Source organism: Chenopodium album, chromosome 11, assembly GCF_948465745.1.
Source record: "Chenopodium album chromosome 11, dcCheAlbu1.1, whole genome shotgun sequence".
NCBI lineage: Eukaryota > Viridiplantae > Streptophyta > Magnoliopsida > Caryophyllales > Amaranthaceae > Chenopodium > Chenopodium album.
Genome location: NC_137844.1, coordinates 21,377,578 through 21,383,775, shown reverse-complemented (window position 1 = coordinate 21,383,775; position 6,198 = coordinate 21,377,578). Strand labels below are relative to the sequence as shown.

Here is a 6,198-nt window from a genome sequence, read left to right as displayed (position 1 = left end):
ATCAAAATTTCCCAACACTTACAATCTCGCTCATAAAAATATAATAACTAAGTACTTGAGCAAATCAAACAAACTTTTAACTCTTTAACAGTTGATTTATTTTTTTTCACTTGAAACTCAAAATTTTGTTTTTCTTGTGGACAACCTTCACTTAGAACATTTGAACATTGAACAATTTTTTTTTATTTTTTAAGGTAACCTTCAATTAGAACACTTGAATATTGAAATAACCTTTTTCTTTTGCTCTTTTTTTTTATCTCACATTGGAATTTTCAAGTTTGAATAACATTTTTTTTCACTTTTTCCAATCATAATACCCACATTGTGCAAATTATGTGCACACTACAACTCCATCACCTCACTAACTATTAGAGACCCCAAGCCAAGCTTGGGACTAGTAACTAATATAACGGGGCTTAAATCGGCTTGTAATATGGCTAAATAAACAATAAAAAAGGCAAGGCAACAACATGGGTAGTAAGAAGGGAACAAATGTATCTAATATCGTCTAAAGGCCACCTAAAAGAACAAATGCCTTCGTCCTCCTCAATGTGCATAATAATGAATCATACAAATAATACTCAAAGTTAAAAACCAATACTCAATTTCATTGACATACCAGAAACTAACGCACATTCCTCAGCAAATCAACTAATCAAACACTATATTCACAAGTAGTTGGTCAAAATTAACGCATGTTAAGATTTCAAGGCAATCAAACATCAAATCATGACCAACTAATCCACAATATTTATTGTCATATACCAAAAATCAAAACAATTTTGGAAAATTTTCATCAAGGGGCACAAGGAAGCATGATTCATAATTCATTAGAAAATATTTTTGGATTTTTTTAAAGCAAAAAATCAAACCTAAGAAATAAATAAAATCTATACTATGAAAGCAATAAAATTAAACTAAGCACACCAAAAAAAAATAATAAGAAAAGGGAAAGAAAGAGTACCTATATATACAAGAAATACCTCCTAAGCTAAATCAGACAATGTCATCACTGGCTTAAAGGGAAATTAGTAACCCATGTGACTACCCCTCATCATCAAAATCGTATCCGCCACCATCCCAGGCATTGCAATGCATCACCTTAGTACAATTTTTGACAAAAAATAAGCAAAGTGTTAGCAGGAAAAGAAGCAAAAACGAGTCGGGTTCTCTAATTTGCTCATACCTTTTTGTATACAAATGATAATGCAGAGATTCAAATTGCATTGGAAAGTAAACTTGAAGAACTTTTCAACGATAGGTCACACGCAAGATTTCGTTTAGAAACACAAAAGTTATGGTGTTTTGAAGTTGCCAAGTTTTGCGGTCACGGTCCCGCGCCCGACTGGGCCCGTCTCCCACGTCCGAACTGGTGGTTCCTTGCTACCTACTGCTCCAGATTTCATTTTGAACTCGTACACCTTCGCAAATAACAGCCCACTAGCTATATCCGCCCAAAAAACATGCCAACACATATGAGCCCAATAGCTATTCATATAAAAAAAAAAATGTTTCCTCCCCCTCTCTTAACCGCCGTATTAATTTTTTTAATTCGTTTAAAAAATTCTGTTTCATCTCATAAATTCAAAATCTCTCCTCTCTCCATTTTTCTCCCTCTAAAAAATTGCTCTACCGCCATGGATAAAGACGAAGAATAGAAGAATACTCCTTCAAAAGGTGAACATTACTTAAATTTCTTTGAATTTGCTACTATTATGTAAAATTTGCTAATATAATTTAACAAATTTCAAAATTCATGAACATAATTGTTTTTTTAATTTTTTTCTTTCAATTTAATTTTTGTAGAAAATCGAAACTATCATCTCCTACTAATGAAGATGAATAAGTGTAAGTAATTTATTGTTCAAAATCCCAATTTAATGTTAAATTGTTGATTTTTGGAATTGAATACTAAATTAAACCCTAAATTTTTTTGACAGTCCAATGAGTCAAATGTTCAACATCAGAACACCAAAAAAAAAAAAAAAAAACAAACAAACAAAAAGTTAGATGATATACCTAAAGGAAGTCCAATTATTCATCAAAAAATATTGGAAGAATTAGACAAAGAAATTTCAAAAAGTCCAATTAACAGGTATATTTATGTTCATATATTTTCCGTTTGACGTTCATATATGTTGTGCTTTATGTCCATAGATTATCTTCTTTATGAAGTAATAATTTGTTTAGATATTCAATTAAGTACATTTGTATGATGTAATAATTTGTTTAGATGTTGTTTAATTTTTAATTATCAGATCGACCAAGTATTAACAAGCCACCAAAAACTTCTGAACAACACACAATAACCACTGAATAGCCCCAAAAACCATTGATTTGCCCCCATAAACCACTTATCAGCCCCCAAAAACATCTGATCTACCCTCACAAAACACTGATCAGCCCCCAGAAAACACTAATCAACCACCACAAAAAACATTGAACAACCCCCAAAAACATCTAAACTACCCCACAAAACACTAATCAACTAACCCCCACAAAACACTCATCAGCCCCCACAAACATCTGAACTACACCCACAAAACATTAAATAGCCCCAGTTAACTTCTGAAGCCCCCAAAAACCACTGAAAAGCCCCCACAAACCATTAAAAAGCCACAAGAAAACACAAATAAGCCACCAAAACCAACTGAAAAGGCCCTAGAAACCTTCCCCAGCCTCGCCGACAGCCTAACCCAAGCCGCAGTTACCCCAAACAAACCCCATCATCTTTACCCCAACCCTGGCGACCACCCTCGACAACAAAACCATCCCAGCGATGTTAGAGCGATCAAACATTTTAACGGGAAGTGAATCGACGGTCGAACGGGAAGTAAGGTTAGGCGACCAAAAATCAACGGCAAAACGGGAATCAACGGCGGAACGAGAAGCGAGGTTCATTGTTGAAGATTAAGCCTCGATCCATGGTGTGTTCTTCATCGCCGTTCTCGGTCGCAGCTGGGGCTGGGGTGCTTTGGGGATCGACTAAGGTGTGTCGGGGATGGGTTGGGGTTCCAACAGTTGACTGTGATGCATGTAGTAGGTTAGGATGGGGAAAGCTAGTGGTTTCAGTAGTTAATGAGGGCGTTTTTGCAACGACAGTGAGGGTTGCCGACAATATGGGTTAGGGTGGCCGGTGTTAGGGGTGGTGGCTAGGTTTGGATTTTGTGTTTTGTTTAAATTGTTTTTTATTAATTTATTTCTTTTTTTTAACTAATAGATAAATGCCACGTGTATGTTATGGGGCCCACGAACGGATTTTGATTGACATCCGTTAAGTGGTGGTGAAATCAATTTTTTAGTTTTTTTTTTATTTTTTTTATTATAATAAAAGGTTTTTTTTGTGGTGTTATAATCAAATTTTGGGCTTTTGTGTTGTTATTTTCTGAAATATCCTAATATTTGACCTGATGACGTTATTCTCGACTAAATCATAGCAATGATATTTTTTTTATGAGAATAATATCAAGATAACCTCTTGCTATTATCTCTAATATGCTCCTTTAAGACACACGACAGTTCAAACAGTCTGATCTTGGGTAAGAAAATATCCAACCCTGGTCTTCATAATGACCTGTTTAAAGAACAAATTGATCACTAGTTAAGACATGAAAAATGTGTACATCTCTTTTTTGAACGAACTTACTAATGAATGATGTAAAAATTAAAGGATCTATGTTTCATAATAATTTTTTGAATGAAAAACTTGATTATCCCTAAGATGTCAATCACTAAGGTTATCACAATACATAACAAGAGTGTGAGATAAATAAACACCCAATTTCGACTAAAGATTTTAAATCTATATAATATTCAGTATTTTCAGAAGCCATTAACCTATACTTCGCTTTGATAGACAAGTGAGCTAGTGATTTTTATTTCTCGAGCTCCAAGTGTTAGGTGTTAATCGGGAAGTTGACATGACCCAATCTACATCGAAGAAGGCATGAAGAACAATGGAAGAGTACTGATAAATATTGATACCTTAATCGAGAGTGCCGCATAGATACCACATGATCCTCTTTAGTTGCAGTCCAATGATCATTGGTAGAATAAGGCATTAATTGTGATAATTTATTTACCGCATAACCAACATCTAGTCTAGTAAGAGTCAAGTACTAGAGACTTCCTACTGTTGCTTTTAAGTCTTTTGGTACTATAACACCCTAGAAATTCTCTCAAGTTGAAATCTCCAAAATACCCTTAATAGAATACTATTTAACTAATAATCTAAAGAATCACCACCACTGTAATAACGGATAAGGCTTATATCAAAGAATGCATTGGAATTCATAAGCAAACCATTTCAAAATTCAACATTTAAACCAATTCAAACTTCAAACAAAAGTAACTTCAAACCAATTTAGATACTAGTACAATATGGAACCATTATCAGGCTCGGCCTTTACCATGTGCAGCAGCTGGCCCATAATCCAGGAGGGCCTATTTTACTTCTTCTTTAAGAGTCAAACTAGTAAAATCTCTATATGTAAAACCAAACTATATTTTTTGTTTTTACCCAAAGTAAAACCAAACTATAAAAGCACTATTATATCTTCCAAAAATCTTTCTAGTTCCTAAAAATATCTCTTGCTCAACATTAATCCAATTATTCAAGGGCTAAATATCCTATATTCTATAAATATGAGTTTATTCTATTTAACTATTCATATCTTCCTCTTAAAATTCCAAAACTCCTCCAATGTTCAAGATTCAAAGAGTAAAATAATGATGATTGATTTCAAACAGCGAAATTTTTTTGTACTAATTCACCCAATTTCACAATTCATCAATTATATTCTCAATCTCTTAATTGATAGAATTATTCTGATTTTCTCATTAACCAAAAAAAAAAAAAAAAAACGGATGAATTTGTCAATTACAAAGTGTTTTTTTTTTTTTTTTTTTTTTTGGTTTAAATCCAGCAGTAGTTCTGCAGTAGTTCTTGGTAGGCGTAAAAGTTCGGTATTCAGTTTGGATTATAAGCCAAACGAATCCAAACCGAAAAAATTCGGTTTTAGTTTTTTGAATCCAAATCCAAACCAAATTTACAATCCAAATCGAACCGAATTTTCAAGTTCGGAACCGAATCAAAACCGAAAACCGAATTTGTTTATGTCAATTTTTTTTATTGTAAAAGTGAGCTATTTTGTATATATTTAATTACAAATTATATATTAACAAGATCTAAAATTCGCAAAACCTTAACTGAATGTTTAAAAGGCTTAAATTTGCCAATTATTTATTACAAAATTAATATTTTCAAGGAAATTACAAACAAAAAAGACCATGATTGTTTGTACTCGTCGCTCTTCAATGCTTTTTGTGTATACCTCTTGCTCAATTGTTAACATGACCTTTAGATTTCTGAACATCAACATAACCCAGAATGTTAAAATGTATTATTAAATGAAACAAAGTTAATTGAATTGAAAGTTTAGCATAGAAAAAAGTTCTGAAATTTCGAATTAAAAGATAGTAAAAAATTAAAGGCTAAACTTACATTTAGAGATGAAAAAGAGAAGTCCTACGCATGAGAAAGGTGAAGATGAGAGGAGAGAGAAAAAAAAGCAGGAGAGAGAATTGTTATCTGAGCTTTAGAGGGAAAGAGAGGATGAAGGGATTTTAGGGTTTTTTTTTTTCTCCTTTTATAAGACCTAACTTTAGTAAGCATATGGGCTTATAACTTGGGCCTAATTTGTGTATGGGACATGGACTTAAGTAAGATCATTCGGTTTGGATCGGTTTTTTTGGTTTAAAGAGCTTTGCAACTGAATCGAAACCGAAAAACCAAATTTTAATTTTTTTTTAATCCAATCCGAATTATTAATTCGGTTTGGATTGGTTCAGTTTTCGGTTTTACTCCGAACTACAATCACCCCTAGTTCTTGGAGATTACTTTATCCCCGATCTCCTTCTTTCTTTTTTAATTTTATTATTTCAATAATTTTATTTTTTATTCTAATCTCTTTGAGTTTTGAATCACTAGTAGAAAAAACAATTGGCAAGTGGTGCAAAACCCCTAATGGGAAGCGGTTTAAATTAGTGATTTGTGCCTTAATTGTTGTATCTTGCGTGAGCGTTAATCTTTAATTATGTTTCCAAGAATAAGGAAACAAGACTCAGGGCATAACAAACAGTAGAAAAAAAAAGGGTTGATTGTGATTCGTTAATTTATTTTTGAACCTTAAACATGAG

General features: G+C 32.9%; 1 long non-coding RNA gene across 1 annotated transcript; it reads right to left on the bottom strand.

Annotated features, from left to right (window-relative positions):
* Positions 1-5,193: 5,193 nt before the first annotated feature.
* LOC145568725 (uncharacterized) lies at positions 5,194-5,603 on the bottom strand. The gene is made up of 2 exons (XR_014095908.1): positions 5,504-5,603; positions 5,194-5,367 (listed from the first exon to the last, which is right to left on the bottom strand). It is a non-coding gene; the product is annotated as an uncharacterized LOC145568725 (long non-coding RNA).
* Positions 5,604-6,198: the final 595 nt, after the last annotated feature.